Source organism: Alosa alosa, chromosome 3 (genome assembly GCF_017589495.1).
Source record: "Alosa alosa isolate M-15738 ecotype Scorff River chromosome 3, AALO_Geno_1.1, whole genome shotgun sequence".
NCBI lineage: Eukaryota > Metazoa > Chordata > Actinopteri > Clupeiformes > Clupeidae > Alosa > Alosa alosa.
In genome coordinates, this window is record NC_063191.1 from 36,897,152 (window position 1) to 36,918,374 (window position 21,223).

At 41.8% G+C, this 21,223-nt stretch overlaps 1 long non-coding RNA gene across 1 annotated transcript; it reads left to right on the forward strand.

The window, feature by feature from the left end:
• Nucleotides 1–1,658: 1,658 nt before the first annotated feature.
• LOC125291991 lies at nt 1,659–7,029 on the forward strand. Its single transcript, XR_007193113.1, has 6 exons — nt 1,659–1,725; nt 3,065–3,181; nt 3,305–3,405; nt 3,732–3,799; nt 3,920–4,033; nt 6,847–7,029. It is a non-coding gene; the product is annotated as an uncharacterized LOC125291991 (long non-coding RNA).
• Nucleotides 7,030–21,223: the final 14,194 nt, after the last annotated feature.

The window sequence follows — 21,223 nt, forward strand, 5'->3', positions numbered from 1 at the left end:
CATGAGAACAATCATGTTAATAATCATAATAGTAGGCTAGTAATAATAGCATAGCCTACTAGGCTAATGTTATTATTGTTTTGACACTTCTAATCAGTTTGGTAGCCATTTCAATGTAACAGTAAAACAAAGATTCTCTTTGGTCTAAAATGCAACGATTGTTTTTAACGGATGCTTATCGCTTCTTCATAAGCGCATGCGCACACACAGCAACTCCCATCCCCACCCCTGACTGACTTTTTTTTTTTTTTACGCTTCAACCACGACTCCATCGTTTGAGTTTTTTTTGTTTGTTTTTTTTTGTATGATTTATTTGTGGGATTTTGAGTGTAACATATACATATTACACCTCATCCCTGAAGTGAAATTAATACAAAGATTAATTTTGTGAAACAAGGTACTAACAATGAAACAGTTTACCCCCAAATATGATTAAACAGTGAAACAGGAACGTTTTACCGTCGGCTACCGCAGATAACATTTTGGAAGGTGTCTGCAAACAAACCCAAATTGCTAGCATCATGCTTAGCTGCAGCCAACGCTAACGCACATTTAACAACAAGCCAGAGAACATGACTAAACTGGAAAGAGCACATCTCGCCACACATTAAAGGCCATAACGATACCATTTAGTTTGCATAGGTTTGCTACGTGAATTCACTGGCTTACGATTTTTGGTTCAAGTCCTGGACAAACTTGTTAGCCTCCAGAACAGACCGGATCCATGTCTTCTCGCCACTGGGGAGGGTGATACGGAGCTTGGCTGGGTACAGGAGAGCCGGTTTGAACCCGCGTCTGTAAAGTTCCGCCATGGAGTTTTTGTACTCGGCTCGTTGCTTCAGTACGTCGGGGCTGTAGTCTTCGTAGAGTCGAATCTTGTGCTCCTTGTAGAACAGGTCACCTCGTCTACGAGCCTCCCGGACGAGCAGGTCCTTAACTTGGAAGCGATGGAGGCGTATGATGACAGGTCGCGGCTTATCTCCTGTAGCAGGCTTGGGTGCGAGGCTTCGGTGGGCCCGATCGAGCTCAGGGGGTGAAGAGAGGACTTCAGTGCCAAAGTCATCCACAAGTAGTTGGGAAAAGAACGTGGTTGGCCGTGGCCCCTCCAGCGACTCAGGTAGGCCAATTATCCTGATGTTTTGGCGCCTACTGCGTCCCTCCAGGTCGGCTAGCTTCGTTCTAAGCGACATGTTGTCTTGTTGGAGGGCTGCAGAGGCTTCCTCTAACTGCTGGAGACGATCGACCACCTCATTAGAGTTGTCTTCCAAAGAACTGATCCGCTGCCCATGGTCTGCAACAGTCGAGTGCAATCCGTCCAGTGTGGTTGTCAAAGCTTCAAAAGATGACTTAAAGTCTGCAGATAATGCTTTCCTGTGCTCTTCTAACAGAGAGCTAAGTTCTGCTAGCGTGACGCCAACAGATGAAGAAGAGGCATCTTTATCTTTCTTGCCCTTAGTTTTAGACATAGTCGAGACGTAAAAAATAGTCGGTATAGTTACACTAGCCTTTTGCAAACTACAATTTTTAGAAAAAGAGAGGTTTTAAAGGTAAACTGAAAGTTAAGTCGTGGGAGCCAGTTGCCTATGCGTCTACTCCGCACACCTCATACCGGAAGTCCCCTGACTGACTTTTTTGAACTCCAGCCCACAAGTGACTTCAACCGTTACTGTCATGCATCTGACTGCATGTGTAAGCTGTAGAAACTATACCGTTATCATATCCAAGGTAAGAATTACAGTACTTTTGTATGGCTATTGAAAACGGAAATTTATTCGAATTATACTGTTTCATAATTGAATGTTAACCAAAGCTGTTAGTCATGTTAGAATTAGCTAGCAAGCTAACTTTCCCAGCTACTAACTAACTTCATTATTGTGTGGAATATCTGGAATGATAGTTTATATCATACATCATATCTATCTGTCTGTGATGTCGCTATAAATGTATTCTAGAGTTTTAGTTTGAATGAAATATCAGGCGCAAGTAAGTTATATAGCTAACTTATCGTAACTCCCCCTATTTCCACCGGTCCCGTATTTCCACCGTCTTGCGTGTATGTGTCACTTAATATCCATTTCTATACAAACCAAGACAGCGGACTCCTATCTAAATTAGCTATGTACCAAAAATGACATTTTACAGTGACTCGAGGAGCTGTAAACAGTGTTGTAAGGCTGCGTGTACACAACCGCTTGGAGCTCCAGTCGAATTTTAATTTCACGACGAGAATTATCGGTCTAACCGTCCATGTGCCGTTGAAACGGTGTAAATAGGCGACCCATCAGGCCAGCACTATAACTCCGAGCGTGGTAAACAAAATCGGATATTTCAGGCAGTAAATGCTTCCGTTAAGAACCAAACCAGATTTTGTTCAAACCAACTATGGCTGCTGAAAAATGTAAGGTTCATTTAGTAAATGTTATTTTGAAGTGTTAAAAAACATCGTTGTTTTAGAATTTCTGAACAAAAGTGATAATTGGGGGTGTTACGATAGCTAACAGCTACATTTAAAGTGGCTGTTGCCATGCAGGCTAACGTTACAGACACATATGGAGGTTGTTAACTTTAAGTAGCAGTAATAACGGTTACCTTGTGAACTTCCATGGGACATAGGTAGGTAACATTATTTTTACATTATGACATTATTATACATGTAGTGTTGCTATAACGTGTTAACTGGAAAGATGACCTGTAAAACAATGAATAAAGTCATTCATAAGTTATATCTATACCCACTATACTCACTGATTTAAGGAACTGCAGTTTAGTATAGCCATGGTCATTAACAGACCTGTCATATAATGGATGTGAATGGGGGCAAGTATGATGGGTGGGTATGCCGACAAGTAAAAGGATCTTTAGTTTGTGAAGGGTAGTGTTAGGCTACATGTTTTTCATTTCTTAGCCCTTATTTGGCCCTTGTTTGATGTACCTGACTTGCACTGAGGCATGTGTTTATTTAAGATGCATGTGAGTGAAGTAGTGCTTCAGTGATGGTCTTTTCATGTTCTGTGTGTTTTGGAACTTATTAATCTTAGTCTCCATGTGTTCCCTCTGTTTGCAGTCGGTGTGTTGTGAGGACTGCTGCCCTGAGAACGCTGAGTGCATTCTGGAATATTCCAAATGTGTGCCACTTCCATACTGAAGAAGTTCTAAGCCCGCAAGAGAGTTCACTCACCAGGTAGACACACACACACACGCGTAGAATCGCATATAGCATTATAATGTGTAAGCATGTATTTGTGTCTGTAACTGTGTTTAGTTTATCCCCTCTTTTCATGTGTTTGTTGTTATGACTGTGTAGTGGGCTCCATCAACTATCCAGGGCAATGTCAGTCCGTCTGGATGGCATTACCTGCTACTTGATGATGTCTAAAAAGCCATGGCTGCTGCCTTCAAAATGGTGTAAGTGTTTGTGTTTTGAATGTTTTTTTTTTTGTTCCATGGTGAGGGCTATGGGTTATGTTATTGTGCATGCTCTAATTTGCTTGACATGTGCTATGTAATGCATTAATACAGAAACTAATCAGGATTATTGCAGCTACTTAAAATAGTCTTGCATTTTGCAATTTAGCCACTTTACCATTGTGTTGGTGGTAATGTTAGTAGTGTTGTGAATATCTGCCAAACTGATCATAATCATTATTTCAGTAATTGTACAGCAATTCAATTTATTGTACAGGATGCATCATTTTGTTTAATCTTATCTTTTACTCATCTTTTACTGGCAGAGCCCTCACAAGTAAACTGATATCAAGACTGACATAGATGGTGATGGTGGTGAGGGTGCCTTCAGAAGGTAATTATCATTTTTGTTTGTACACCTGATTGACTTACCTTACTTATTGTTTTGATGCTATGATTTTTACCTTTATCAACAATAACAAAATGTATGGCAATTGCTGTTTTATTTTTTTAGGTGCTATCCAGCAGTCCCAGCCTGGAGCCAGAAGCTGCTATTGCAAGTCAGATGGGGGATGAAAGGTGGTGTAGGCAAGAAGGCAAGAGCTGCTGCAGGCAATGTTGCAATTAGGTATGATATCACACAGACATACTGCTGCTTAGACGTGTTGGGTCACTTTAAAAAAAGGTCCTCTTTATCAAAAGAAATGCACCGGACATTTCTAAGTGTACCCCAAACTTTATAATGTTGGTGTATACACATCTGCTTTACTTCTAACTATTGGCTCCCTATAGTAGCCAGAATTAAATTTAAATCTCTCACTTTGGCCTATAGGACACTAACTAGATCTGCTCCTTGTTATTTTAATTCAATAATCAAGCCTTACATCCCCAACCGCCCACTGCGGTCTTCTGGTGAGCGTATGTTGTGTCGACCAGTCATGAAAACTGGGTCTAATTCCAGACTCTTTTCTTCAGTGGTTCCATGTTGGTGGAATGAACTGCCCAGTGCTCTCCGCTCCTGTGGTAGTTTTGGGGTCGTTTAAGAGGGGTCTAAAGACATTCCTATTCAACATATACTTAGTTGTTTAAGCTTTATGTGTTATGGTTTATATAATGTTGTTTTATTTTAATTGGGCTGTTAATTAATTTGACATTATTGTTTATTGTTGATATTCTCCTTAATGTAGTCTTAGCATGTCATTGTTTTTATATTATTGATTGAATTGACATTATTGTTTTATTATTGCCTTTCCCCTTTTTTACATTGCTTTTTATTAGGCTATTGATTGAATTGATATTATTGTGTACTACAACTATTCTCCTTACTATATTTGACCTACATTTTAATCTGTTCCCTGTTCAATTTTAAATATTATTATGTTGTTTTGTATTTATGTGTCGCTTTGGACAAAGGCGTCTGCTAAATCCATAACCATAACCATAACCATAACTATTGCACCTGACTTCGAGGCTGCTAGTGTAGGTTTGCTTTTATTTGTCACACAAGCTGAGTAGTTTGCATTAAAGGTGCTCCAAGAGATGTTGGGTAATGTCACTTCTGTTGATGTTCAACAGAATAGCTGGAACAGCTTGTTATGTTTCATGGTCCAGACTAGACCAGGGGCCTGTACTACGAAGGGAGCTTAACCTACCCAGATGTAACCCAGGGTTACTTTGTTAAACCGGGGTTGACAAAACCTGGTTATCTTAAGTGGTGTTAATCGGTACTACGACGCTGATTAGGAAGTTGATTTGTTGAACCGGGGTTAACCTAATTGGAGTTCACATAAAAGGGGCGGGTTGCAGCGCAAGTCCACTTTCAATGACGCGATCACCTTATTTTACGGATGAGGAATGCACAATTATTATGACAAGTTATGAGGAATTAAACCCCACTCTACGACAAAAATCAAATACGTCGGCAGTGAACAAAGCAAGGCAAGGCTGTTGGCAACGTATTGCAGATCGGGTAGCCTAAAATGCCTAAAAGTAAAGTTTTATTTCCACATGTTCAAATATGTGTTACGGAGGATTAATAGCTTGCGGAATGTCTGAAATGAGTTGAAATACTGTACTTAAAGTGCTTATTTTGAGAAAAGGCCTACAGATGCAACACAATTCAGAAGCAGGCATATCAATTCATAAGGATAATTGAATGTTTAAGTAGCCCCCATTGACTGATTTACTGTATGCCTAATCCTGTGAACATTTCAGATGCAACACCAGTGCCAAACGCACATGGCGGCAGGTGAAAATGAAACACAAAAACATATCAGAATTGTAGGTTTATATAGTTATAGCTTGCATTCATATTTCTTAATTATGAAAATATGTTGTAGGCTATTCTTAGGACTGTAGCCTTCACTTGGCCTCTGTTTTACAGCTAACAAGAAAAAAGGTGTCTTTGAACACTAGGTTACTGTAGGAGGAAAGGCACCAGAGTGTTTTACAGTAGCAGATGAGTTGGCCATCGCAAATAATAGTGGAAGGCTGATTTGGAGGGGGGTGAGGGAGGCATTCGGTCGGATCCTGGTGCTGTGGAAATGTGCAGCCTTTATGTGCAGGGTAGTATCACATTCAAGTTTTATGTTAAAAGGGTGATTTATTTTCGGACATACAGTATTCTTGCTCAGATGTTCAGCACACTGTGGGCTATGTCCGATTTATTTTCGGACATACAGTAGCCTATTCTTGGTCAGATATTCAGCATCACCGATGGAATGAATTGTCCACTGGCAAACTATCTTAACGAAAGGCAAATTATCTGCTCTATCGTAAGGGGCATTGCTATGGCGGGTGACATTAGAAACGTCTGCCTCGATCAGATGACAATGATAACGAATTCCCTCGGCTGAGAATCTATATCGTCCATAAAGAATATCTTCCGGTAATGTCAGCGGATTCTGGTGGTCTCTAAAAACCCTCACGATTTGTGCTCCAATGTCGTATGAATCATCAGGTATTCGCAGACAAGTTGTACGTGGAGGTGTGGTACTTATAAAGGGTGTAGTTAAATGGAAACCTCGGGTTAACCAAGAACATAACCTGCTCGGACCAGGTTTGAGATGCAGCGTAAATTGCCATGGCAGCATACCTCGGTTAAAACCTATCCACCTTTCGTAGTACGGGCTAATCGAGAAGTTACGCCACACGTGATCAAGTTACTCTCAAAGTTACCCAGATAAGCCAGTAAAACTGCTTCGTAGTACAGGCCCCAGGCCGTTTTTGGAGCCTGGGCTGTCCACAGAGACTACGTTTTTTTTTACATGGTATTCAGGGGACAGGCAACTAGCGGATGATGAGGGGATGTTTGCTGTATGTGACAAAAAATGTTTTAGTTTAGAAACCGCGTAACATTCGTTAGCTAGGAACTTGCTAATTAGGGCGCCGCCAGAGCCCTTATTAGACATTCCCTGGCGCCGCTTGTTGTTTCCTGTTTAGATGCTGTCTTCAGCGAACACAAAACCACCCTGACCCGATTAATGGACACCATGGGAAGTTATTTGAAGTATGCACCGGAAAGGGTGGGTGGTAGTGGTCGTCGGAAGACACTCCCTGCTGTTGCTGAATGATGCCATCGGTATACATGCACAGCCTCTCGCACCACATACACCTGAGTTTGGATTGGTCATTTATGTTGTAAAACAAATCAAAATAAAATAATGTAAAAACATATATAAGTTGACTGGTTCTTGATGGAGGTGTTTATAATTTTTGTGTGTGATAGGCCTACTGCAAGTTGCATAGGCTAATAAAGGTAAAATGTTGAAGCAATGTTGCAATATCAACGTTTATTCAACGGTAATTGAGGCTTGTAGTTGAGGCTTTAACCATGTTGGATTTTACAGCATAGTTTCAATGCTAGCAATGTTAACTATGCTAACTATGTTAACATGTGACTTAGCTAACCAAGCTTATCATTTTAGTAGTTATGCTAACTATGCTAATTAGCATGCTAACAATGCTAGCATGTTAACCATGTTACTTAGCTAACTTAGCTAATCATTTTTAGCAGTTATGCTAACTATGCTAACTAACATGTTAGCATGCTAACTATGCTAACCATGTTACTTTAGCTAACCTAGCTAATCATTTTTAGCCGTTTTGCTAAAAATGATAACATGCTAGCATGCTAACTATGCTAACCATGTGACTTAGCTAACCTAGCTAATCATTTTTAGCAGTTTTGTTAAAAATGTTAACAATGTTAGCAATGCTAACTTTGCTAACCATGCTAACTAGCTACAGTGGGTAGGAGTCATAGTTGATGAAACGTGTTGACATAGTTGATGACAAGTTAAAAGTTGTTGATAGCCAGCTAGTGAATGTATATAGTTTAAAAGTTTAAAAGTTGAATGTAGATAGTTTAAAAGTTGTTGATAGACAGCTAGTTTAATAGATAGATAGTTTAATGATAGTTTAAAAGTAGACCGTTTAAAAGTTGAATGTAAAAAGTTCAGTAGTTTAATGGGTTACATTGTTTAACAGTGGATTATTGTAGTGAGGACTTTTATTTTGAAACAGTTTTGGGCAGAGGAAACAGTTGAATAGGATGTGTAGTCTTAATTGACCCAGATTGTATGCTTAAAGCCTGAGGCTGCAGGTGGCCTGAACACCTGCCATAGGATTCTAATTGCTTAACGGCCGTATTATGATGTCACAATCGGCAATGTTAAGTCTATGGGGATTTTTAAAAAGTTTTTCTTTAATAGTTTAAAAAGTATAAAAGTTTCAAAGTTGAAAAGTCATACCAACCCAATCTGTTTGAAGACCTACGTTACAAAGTTTGAATGAAGTTTCTAAGTTAAACTGTTCAAGAGAAATAGCGTACGGAAAAAGTGGTAAGCGGAATAATAATAACTAGAAAAGCATTTCCTGAAGGAAATACAGTGCATGAAAATGCAAAAAATATGATGTAAAATATCATACAGAGTAAAAACAAACTATAGTGGTTGCTAGGTAGATGAGGTAATGTAGTTGGAATGACTGAACAGTTAAATAAGTGGATAGTTTAAATGGTTAAATTATTTAGGTAGATAGTTGACGATAACTGACACTTGGATTGGCTCTAATGTTTGCTAGCAGTTATGCTAACTATGTTAACAAAGATAATAATGCTAACCAAGTTACTATGCTAACTAACATGCTAACAATGTTAAAATGCTAACTATGTTAACCATGTGACTTAGCTAATCATTTTTAGCAGTTATGCTAACTAGCATGTTAACATGTTAAGTATGCTTACCATGTGACTTAGCTAATCATTTTTAGCAGTTTTGCTAAAAATGCTAACAATGTTAGCAATGCTAACTATGCTAACCATGCTAACTAGCTACAGTGGGTAGGAGTCATAGTTAATGATAAGTAACAGTTATAATGGCTGAACAGTTAAAAAGTTCAGTAGTTTAAAGGGTTAAATTGTTTAACAGTGAAATATTGTAGTGAGGACTTTTATTTTGAAACAGTTTTTGGCAGAGGAAGCAGTTGAACAGGATGTGTAGTCTTAATAGGGCCAGTTTGTATGCTTAAAGCCTGAGACTGGCAGTTGATGCAGGTGGTCCAACACCTGCCATAGGATTCTAATTGCTTAACGGCTCTATTGTGATGTCATCAGCCCATGTTAAGTCTATGGGGAAATTTTGAACAGTTTTTAATTAATAGTTTAAAAAGTATAAAAGTTACAAAGCTGAAAAATACATAGCACTCTTGTCCTAAGTAAGACCTACGTAACATAGTTTGAATGAAGTTTCTACGTTAAACGGTTTAAGCTGCATTAAATGCGTTAGAAGAAGAAGAATAAGAAGCCTAGGAGGAACAGTACAGTGCATTTTCATGCACTGTAATTAATATTAAGAAAATGCACTCTAATAAAATGCCTTGGAATAACAGTATAGTGCATTTTCATGCACTGTAATAAGAAGCCTAGGAAGAACAGTACAGTGCATTTTCATGCACTGTAATAAGAAGAAGCCTAGGAAGAACAGTAGAGTGCATTTTCATGCACTCTAATGAATTGGATATTGTGAAATGCAAAATGCAATAAAGAAAAATAAATGTCATTCTGATCCTTGTACTTTTGAGTCCATTCATTATTCAATTTTAGCCTGGGAAAAACCCAGACGTACTTCCGGCAAATTCGAGATTCGCTCTGAAAGTCCGTCTGGCCAAGAACCCATTCTAGCCCATTTCCAATTTTCCTAGATCGAGGCACCAATCAGAACCCTTGAAGCGGGCTTTACATGATGACGATAGCGCACCCTGTTGAAGAAGCCGGGTTTAAAAAAAAAAACATCAACCATGGCTGCTGCCGCTTGTTTGAAGCTGATATCACGTTGGTTTAAGACAGGGAGTTCTTATGTTGGAATATGCAACATTGACATTGTACAAACATGTATGTAAGGGATACCTATGTGATATCTGCAACAGTGGTAGGCTACTGAAAACGGTTTGATATTCTGTTCATTTATAGGACTATAGTAGCTGGACACATAGCCGACAGAAAACACATAGGCTACTTTTGAATTGGTGTGCTATGCGAGCATAACTCGAATGCTACACTTCAGTGTTTGCCTTGAAACAATTCCGGCATAATTGCTTTGAACGTTTCAGTCTCTCGTCCCCCATTCCTGCTTTATATGTCCCGGTCAGCCAGAAAGGACGAATGAAACAAAATGCTCGTTTGAACGTGAACGGTGTTGTTTAGAGCTGAAAATGCAATTGTGTTTGACAGAGGGCAGATTGTCTTAAAAAAAGATTGCAGTGAATGAATGCATTATTTCCTTCTGCCCTTACAATGTCTAATATTAATGTTAGACTTGTTAAACCTGTTAACACACCACACATCCTTAAAATAACTTGTTCCTCACAGGTCATATGATTTCTGGGAAACAGTGTGCAATGGTAATGAGACCAGGCAGGGTAAACCCAAACAGGCATGTTCACATACAGGCTCTGCTGCATGTCCCACAAGAGCAGGGGCATCAACACTCAGATCAGTGACCTGCGGGCAAGGCAGCCTAACCCTCTTACCCATCTTGGCTACATACTGAAAGGGGAGGGATTATTTTCAAACTTGTGATATTCAGTTGAGAAAGCTGGAGCAGCAGCAGTGGAAGACACACTTTACAGATTACAGATAAAATACAAGCAAGTTATAACATAAACTGTTCATGTTTTTATACAGTACAACCATGTCACTGTCAAATAGAGGACACCAATAAAGTTACATTTAAACATTGCTATTGTCATTTCCGTTAAGTGCAGAGTTGGTGTTCTATTTCAGACAACACTATTCTATTGAAATGCATGCACTCCACGATAAGCACACAGTGCACACAAGGCACCGCATTAAAGTGTATTGATGGAAGTATGCCATTTGAGACAGAGTGTAAGTTTAGCTGACAAACATTGCCTTTAAAGAAATTATTACAGTATGGAAATGATTGATTAAAATGTTTGATATTAGAAAGCCATAAGGGAAAACCTCCAAACTCTGACTGAAGTGGCAGTTTGTCTACACTAAAACTTTCCACACCAGACACAAATTATTATTATTTTGTTTTATTATGTATGGGTTTGTATGTTAGCTATAAGTTTGTAAGTAAGATGTACAGTAAGTAAGTAAGTGCCTATTTTCTTTGGATAGGCAAGTACATTGCAAACCATGTAGCAGTCATGTTATGTACAGCTATGTGGTACATCTAGTATTCATCTGTAAGAAAGTCAATTCTTTCCAAAACTATACAGGTTATGGGGACATCTTTAATAAGTGGTATGATGCGTTCTGGGTATTACAAACCTGCTGGGTCTGCACAGCTCTTTCTGTACTGGCCCCACCCATTCAGTGCGCTTTTGTGCCTGTCTGTGTGTGTGTTCTTGTTTAGCAGGTGTACCCAGGGATGTAGTTGAGGCTAAACGCAAGTAAACACAGTTTATCCACCTCTGAAGTTTCAGAAATAGAGTTTATCCACCTCTCAAAAGAGTTTATTCACCAATTGCAACTTTTAACATTACAAATTCACACTGTTTTATCCACATTCACAATATATACACTCATCAACACTCTAGGAACCATTTGGTGTTATTGTTATAAACATTGGACAATAACCTCCACCATCATCAAACATGTTCTGAAGGCCTTTTCTAAAAATGTGATACCGCATGGCACAGTCCACATTACCGTGATTACAGAAATCACAGTTTACCCACCTCTTATTTTACCACTACACCCCTGGGTGTAACCTACTAGGGCGTGCAGGTGTGGTGTGTGTTGATGGGCCACAGTACAAGAGGACATTTGTTCCGCAATGCAGGGGGCTTCCCCTTCTCCGTTGGCGTTTTCATTATGTTTGGCTCATATCCCCTAGACATACATTTGCATCTCATTTTTAATTTATCTTCACAATACTAACTTTTTCTTACATTCCTTGATACATATTTGTTATTATGTATAAGTGTGACCTCCATTTATGTTTCTCATCTGTGAGCCAAGCATGTGTTACATGGATTATCAGTGGAACATACAGCTGTAGAAGCTTCAAGGACCCTAACACCTGGTTCAGCTGAGAATGCTCAATACCTACTTCAGCTGCAGCCGACATGTATAATGTGGATGGTGTCACCTCGTCTGCGGATAAGAGAGAGAATGCCCCAGGCTCCCTAAACTCAGAGCCGTATATATATAGAGTTTGGCCAACTCAAATCATGGGCGCCATGTTGGAGACCAACATCAGATGACTCTACAGCGTAACCTTATGGGGCAAATATGTTATGTTGAGATACATTTCCTATTTTTACCATTAACAGACATATAGAACATTAGTCCAGATATTGTGGCCAAAGTTTAGCAAATATTAAAAAAACATTTTGCATGTCTGGTCTGCTTTCTAAGTATGCCTTTGTGTGGCTGATGTAAACAAAAGTCAAATCCAATATTCAAACTGCACCCTAGACTAAGCTATGACACTTTTTGCATCATTATTTGCTCCTTTCCTCACCCAATGCCATGTTTTATCCCTGCCCAACTGCCATAATCATGCCCCCATCTCCTCACCCAATGCCATGTTTTATCCCTGCCCAACTGCCCCCTGCCCAACTGCCATAATCATGCCCCCCCCTGCCCAACTGCCATAATCATGGCCCCCCCATCTCCTCACCCAATGCCATGTTTTATCCCTGCCCAACTGCCATAATCATGCCCCCCCACCTCCTCACCCAATGCCATGTTTTATTCCTGCCCAACTGCCATAATCATGCCCCCATCTCCTCACCCAATGCCATGTTTTATCCCTGCCCAACTGCCATAATCATGCCCCCTGCCCAACTGCCATAATCATGCCCCCCCCCCCATCTCCTCACCCAATGCCATATTTTATACCTGCCCAACTGCCATAATCATGCCCCCTGCCCAACTGCCATAATCATGCCCCCATCTCCTCACCCAATGCCATGTTTTATCCCTGCCCAACTGCCATAATCATGCCCCCCTGCCCAACTGCCATAATCATGCCCCCATCTCCTCACCCAATGCCATGTTTTATCCCTGCCCAACTGCCATAATCATGCCCCCCATCTCCTCACCCAATGCCATGTTTTATCCCTGCCCAACTGCCATAATCATGCCCCCCATCTCCCTCACCCAATGCCATGTTTTATCCCTGCCCAACTGCCATAATCATGCCCCATCTCTCTTCAGGCTACTCTGAATGCAATGAAAGGGGTGAAAACATTACAGATATTATCAGTAAACAAGTATCTTGTGCTCTCATCTCATGATGTTCAGAAATGAACAACTGATGTTAACAATTACTACTGCACCTTAGACTAATAGCTATGATACTTTAAACTACTGTAGATAACTCAGTTTTTGCTCCTTTGCTCACCCCATGACATCTTCTATCCCTGCCCAATTGGCATCATCATGCCCCCTTCCCCCCTCTCTCTTTCAGCTACTCTGAATGCATCAGTACATGATCACATGGAACCAAGGTTGTAGCCTTAGAGTCTATATTGGGGGGAATAGCAATAATATATCATAGTGCTGTTCTTCCCGTTTTCGTTTTCAGCATTCTAATGCTATTGAGGGTTGAATAAATTGCAACCATGGTAGAATAGTGGTTAAAGGAGAATTCCGGCGATTAAATTGCAGCAAATGTATACATGTCTAACAACTTTTGGTTGGAATTCTAATGTAATAGCACCCCAAAATAATAAACTTCCTTTCCATATCAAATAACCAAAAGTTGGTCATAGTATTAGTAGTATTGGTAAAAATAAAGTATTAATCCACAAAGAGGCTTTACAGATATTTAGTATTTACAGATCAACTGCGCTCCATCACATCAGCACACATGCTCCATCACACATGCTCCATCACATCAGCACACATGCTCCATCACACATGCTCCATCACATCATCACACATGCTCCATCACATCAGCACACATGCTCCATCACACATGCTCCATCACATCAGCACACATGCTCCATCACACATGCTCCATCACATCAGCACACATGCTCCATCACATCAGCACACATGCTCCATCACATCAGCACACATGCTCCATCACAAATGCTCCATCACACATGCTCCATCACACATGCTCCATCCATACCTGCAAACTCAGAAGGGCTGAAAAAGGTGACATATTTCCGAATAAACGTGCAGTAAGCAGAATTTAAATATGGCTGCATTTGACACTTTTAGATTTTAAAATGACATAGTCTTAACAGTAGGCCTACCAGCTGTTTTAAGTTAAGGCCATGTTTAGCCTAATTGAATAACTTAATGATGGAGAAGATATTTTCAGACCTGCCATCCTTAATGTCAGTATTACCTCAAACCAGGGAAAACACATTGCCCACCTTGGCCTTCGTGTATGCAGCCAAAAACAGACCAAACATAAATGTTGACAATCTGTTTTAAAGCCTAATCGTTATCTATAAAAATCACTGGTGTTGATAGAAAGGGACTGTGGATATCCATTTTCTGGTCTCTATTCTAGCATGTCTGGTTTATTAGTACCTCTTTTCAATCCATTATTATTTGTTATATTTTGTGAAGAAATACATCATTCCATCATCAAGTTTGCAGATGACACAGTGATCTTGGGCCTGATTAGTAACAACAATGAACAGTTCTACTTGGATCAGGTTGATGAGGTGGCACAGTGGTGTCAATCTAACAGCTTGACACTGAATATCAATAAAACCAAGGAAATGGTAGTGGATTACAGAAGGCAGCAGCAGAACTACAGTTACACCCCACTAATGATCAGCGGGCAACCTGTAGAGAGAGTCACAAGTTTTAAATACCTTGGTGTCCACATTACTGAAGACTTAACATGGACTGTTAACACTCAATATGTTCTGAAGAAGTCCAGACAACGACTCTACTTCCTTCGTCAGCAAAGGAAATTCAAAGTTTCTACATCCATCATGAAGGCCTTCTACACTTCAGCGGTTGAGAGTGTTCTAACTGGTAGCATCATCACCTGGTATGGGAACTCCACAGTTAGAGATTGTAGTACTCTGCAGAGAGTAGTGCGCTCAGCTGAACGTACTATAAGAACTCAACTCCCTGCTCTACAAGATATCTATTCCAGAAGAGTACTCCTAAGAGCCCAAAAGATTCTGAAGGACTCTTCTCATCCTAACAATGGATTATTCCTACCGCTGAAATCAAGAAGACGCCTATGTAGTCACAAAGCCAGAACTGAGAGACTCAGGAGAAGTTTTTATCCCCAGGCCATCCGAACTCTGAACTCACACTATACTGACTTTGCACACATTCACTCCTCAGCACTCTCAAACATTTCCCAACTCTGAACTCACACTATACTGACTTTGCACTCATTCACTCCTCAGCACTCATGACCCCCCCCCCCCACACACACACACACACACCCACACACACCTACAAGACTTTTAGCACTTTTACATCCCTCTCCCTATGCTACAGACCTTTTATTTATTTTCTTATTTCATCACACGTCAAAACACACACACACACACACACACACATATCTGACTTTCTCCAACTTTTGCACACTTTTTATTTATTATTTTTGATTTCTCCTCCATCTACCCATGTCCTTGATTGCCTAGCCTTTCTGCCCCCCCCCACCCCCATCCCCAACACACACACTTACATCATCACTGTCATCACTTCACATACATACAGCACTCCTCTACATACTTGCTGCACACTGCACCCCCCCCACATACACAGCACATTGTCTTCAGGATCTTCTCCAACACACATCCTCTACATACTTACAGCACACTGCCCCCACCTACCCACACACACACACTACACACACACACACACAGTCACTGCTCCACTCCCCGCCCACACACACACATCTTCACTGTCATCACCACATACATTACATACAGTACTCTGCTTGCAATAGTAAGTCCCTGACCCCCAACACACACACTTACATCATCACTGTCATCACTTCACATACATACAGCACACTGCTTGCTACAGTAAGCCTCCTCTACATACTTGCTGCACACTGCCCCCACATACACAGCACATTGTCTTCAGGATCTTCTCCAACACACATCCTCTACATACTTACAGCACACTGCCCCCACCTACCCACTACACACACACACACACACACAGTCACTGCTCCACTCCCCTCCCGCCCACACACACATCTTCACTGTCATCACTCACATACATTACATACAGTACTCTGCTTGCAATAGTAAGTCCCTGCCCCCTACATACACAGCACATTATTTCATCAGGAAGCTTCTCCAACACACATCCCCAACATACTTACAGCACACTGCCCCCCCCAATACACAGCACATTGTCTCATGAGGAAGCTTCTCCAACACACATATTGCACACTGCCCTCTCCCCACATACACAGCACACTATCCCATCTCCCCTGTCATCCCCCCAACACACACACCAAGACCCCTGGCAGTTGGGTTAGCCCCTTGAGCCGTGGATCTGCCCAAGGTTTCTTCCTTGGTAAGGGAGTTTTTCCTTGCCCCTGTTGCTCTTGGGTGCTCCTTGTTGGTGCCCCCCACCCAATCCCAATCCTCCCCCACCTTTTTTATGCAGCCCTTGCCACTTAATCTACTAAACCCCTCTTCTACTGCACTTTTTACCCCCCTCCCATTAATGCACAAATAGGCTGACACCAGACATAATTTCACTGCATTTCTTACTTCCAGTAACTATATGCATGTGACAATAAACTTCCTTGTATCCTTGTATCCTTGTATCTATCCCTCATGTTATGTTGGTGTCTTTCTGCTCCTCTCGTGTCTACTGAGGCTGCAATGATCACATTCCAACTAAAGGGGCGGGTCTCAGCAATAGGTGCGTTATGTCAGTCTACTCTAGAAGCCTAGGTCTCGCTTGTTTGCACGCTAATTATCAAGAATTATGATCTATATGCTACACAGAAAACAAACAAATTAAACACCTATCACTGAGCAAGTCAAAATATTTTGCTAGGTCCACTTTCAGATTTGTTGCAAATAACTACATTTGGCCTTGGAAAGGTCTGCCCTCCCTGAGAACGTCTAACCATCATCGACACATGGGAAATATAATGCAAAATGAAATAACTCGTGAACAAGCAATAACTTTCCAAGACAATATTAAACTATTAAGCCGAGCTAAATTCACAATCGCACTCAGTGCAGGGTCGTTTTGTTTCACAAAGCAATTCAAAACGGCCAGCTGCGGGAATGTGAATTTGTGAGTAAACACTTGTTAACCTCACCTCAGCAAGTATTTCATTTAACCCCCCGAGGGCAAGAGAAAAGTAGCCTAACAATATGATGTTTTACTTTGAGTTTATAGTCAGAGAGAGTGAAGCATGTGGCCCGTGTTTGTTAGCTAACATTTTATTTTTTCCTTGGTCGCTGCTGCAGGCCATAGCAGGCATGCGTAACAGAAAGTGAGAGGGATAAAGCCCACCCTCAGAAACAACTGATAGGTAGGTCTTCAAAAATAGCACAAAGAGAGGCCAATCACTTGTCTATAAATTTCGCATGAAATCGACGATAGTCTCACTCCAGACTGTGGGAAGTTGGACTTCCAACGGAAAAAAAAAACTCTTCGGATCTACACGATTCACGTGAATGACATATTTTGATTCAAAAATGGCGATTTTCGCCGAAAGGTGACTAGTTTGCAGGTATGTCCATCACATCAGCACACATGCTCCATCACATCAGCACACATGCTCCATCACACATGCTCCATCACATCAGCACACATGCTCCATCACATCAGCACACATGCTCCATCACACATGCTCCATCACATCAGCACACATGCTCCATCACACATGCTCCATCACATCAGCACACATGCTCCATCACATCAGCACACATGCTCCATCACATCCATCACATCAGCACACATGCTCCATCACACATGCTCCATCACATCAGCACACATGCTCCATCACATCAGCACACATGCTCCATCACACATGCTCCATCACATCGGCACACATGCTCCATCACATCGGCACACATGCTCCATCACATCAGCACACATGCTCCATCACATCGGCACACATGCTCCATCACATCAGCACACATGCTCCATCACATCAGCACACATGCTCCATCGCATCGGCACACATGCTCCATCACATCAGCACACATGCAAGCACAGCTTACTTCAGGTCACAAATGCAGAGGAGCATAAGGCACATTCTTCATCCATAGTTCAGTGACAAGATTCATTTTTTATTCAGTGAATAAAACTATAATGAACACAATATTTATGTCAGTACATACTGGATATATTTGTAAATTGCTTAGCCATAGACTATTCCACCATAATGATCCTTATACTGCCAGATGCCAGACAACCCGACCTACACTCATGTGAATGGACATGGCTACTTGCATGATTCCTGGTGACATTAATGCAAAAAACATAAAAAGATGGATGAACATTTCAATGACCAAGATAAGAGCTTAATAAAGGTAGTAAAATTACACTGGACTTATATATAAACTTTATTACAGGCTCTAGGCCCAACAGCAAGACATACAACAACAACAACAACAAAAGGAATAGATACATGAACACATACAAACATATTCATGAGAGTCTTAACAGGCACCCATACCAATGTTTCCACAAATTTGATTGATATCTGACCGAGATGCACCTGGGGCTTGTGAGCATCATTATAATACAGTTTTGAGACTCATCAAGTTGGGACATGAACTTAAACATTAGGTTCCTCAAGAGAGCCTGTAAAGTGCTTAGCCCTGAGTCACAAAAGAGCTTACTTGCACTGCTACTCCTGGGCTTTTTCAGCAGTATCCTCAGGCAGTCATTATATGGTTTGGGCAGGGTCTCCTTTTTGTAGCTGTAGGGCTGCATAGGGGTGCAGTATGCACGAAACAAGCTTACTTTCACATCCTCAGAACAGTTTTCATTGTTTTCAATGGGGTTTATTTTACTGCTGTCAAAAAACACGTTTAGAGAACGCAGTGCAAACGTCGGTTTTGCCGAACACCGAAATACAACCTACATCAAAAATGGGATTCTTTTTTTTAGCAGAGAATGGTCCGATTGCATTCATTAATTATTCTATTTTGGAAGTGAAATGGAAAATGAAAAAAACAAGTGGTTTGTGACTTTTTGAAGTTCTAGTCTCTTGCTAAGTGAAAATGATGTCGTATGTTGACACACATGCTCCATCACATCAGCACACATGCTCCATCACATCAGCACACATGCTCCATCACATCAGCACACATGCTCCATCACATCAGCACACATGCTCCATCACATCAGCACACATGCTCCATCACATCAGCACACATGCTCCATCACATCAGCACACATGCTCCATCACATCAGCACACATGCTCCATCACATCAGCACACATGCTCCATCACATCAGCACACATGCTCCATCACATCAGCACACATGCTCCATCACATCAGCACACATGCTCCATCACATCAGCACACATGCTCCATCACATCAGCACACATGCTCCATCACATCAGCACACATGCTCCATCACATCAGCACACATGCTCCATCACATCAGCACACATGCTCCATCACATCAGCACACATGCTCCATCACATCAGCACACATGCTCCATCACATCAGCACACATGCTCCATCACATCAGCACACATGCTCCATCACATCAGCACACATGCTCCATCACATCAGCACACATGCTCCATCACATCAGCACACATGCTCCATCACATCAGCACACATGCTCCATCACATCAGCACACATGCTCCATCACATCAGCACACATGCTCCATCACATCAGCACACATGCTCCATCACATCAGCACACATGCTCCATCACATCAGCACACATGCTCCATCACATCAGCACACATGCTCCATCACATCAGCACACATGCTCCATCACATCAGCACACATGCTCCATCACATCAGCACACATGCTCCATCACATCAGCACACATGCTCCATCACATCAGCACACATGCTCCATCACATCAGCACACATGCTCCATCACATCAGCACACATGCTCCATCACATCAGCACACATGCTCCATCACATCAGCACACATGCTCCATCACATCAGCACACATGCTCCATCACATCAGCACACATGCTCCATCACATCAGCACACATGCTCCATCACATCAGCACACATGCTCCATCACATCAGCACACATGCTCCATCACATCAGCACACATGCTCCATCACATCAGCACACATGCTCCATCACATCAGCACACATGCTCCATCACATCAGCACACATGCTCCATCACATCAGCACACATGCTCCATCACATCAGCACACATGCTCCATCACATCAGCACACATGCTCCATCACATCAGCACACATGCTCCATCACATCAGCACACATGCTCCATCACATCAGCACACATGCTCCATCACATCAGCACACATGCTCCATCACATCAGCACACATGCTCCATCACATCAGCACACATGCTCCATCACATCAGCACACATGCTCCATCACATCAGCACACATGCTCCATCACATCAGCACACATGCTCCATCACATCAGCACACATGCTCCATCACATCAGCACACATGCTCCATCACATCAGCACACATGCTCCATCACATCAGCACACATGCTCCATCACATCAGCACACATGCTCCATCACATCAGCACACATGCTCCATCACATCAGCACACATGCTCCATCACATCAGCACACATGCTCCATCACATCAGCACACATGCTCCATCACATCAGCACACATGCTCCATCACATCAGCACACATGCTCCATCACATCAGCACACATGCTCCATCACATCAGCACACATGCTCCATCACATCAGCACACATGCTCCATCACATCAGCACACATGCTCCATCACATCAGCACACATGCTCCATCACATCAGCACACATGCTCCATCACATCAGCACACATGCTCCATCACATCAGCACACATGCTCCATCACATCAGCACACATGCTCCATCACATCAGCACACATGCTCCATCACATCAGCACACATGCTCCATCACATCAGCACACATGCTCCATCACATCAGCACACATGCTCCATCACATCAGCACACATGCTCCATCACATCAGCACACATGCTCCATCACATCAGCACACATGCTCCATCACATCAGCACACATGCTCCATCACATCAGCACACATGCTCCATCACATCAGCACACATGCTCCATCACATCAGCACACATGCTCCATCACATCAGCACACATGCTCCATCACATCAGCACACATGCTCCATCACATCAGCACACATGCTCCATCACATCAGCACACATGCTC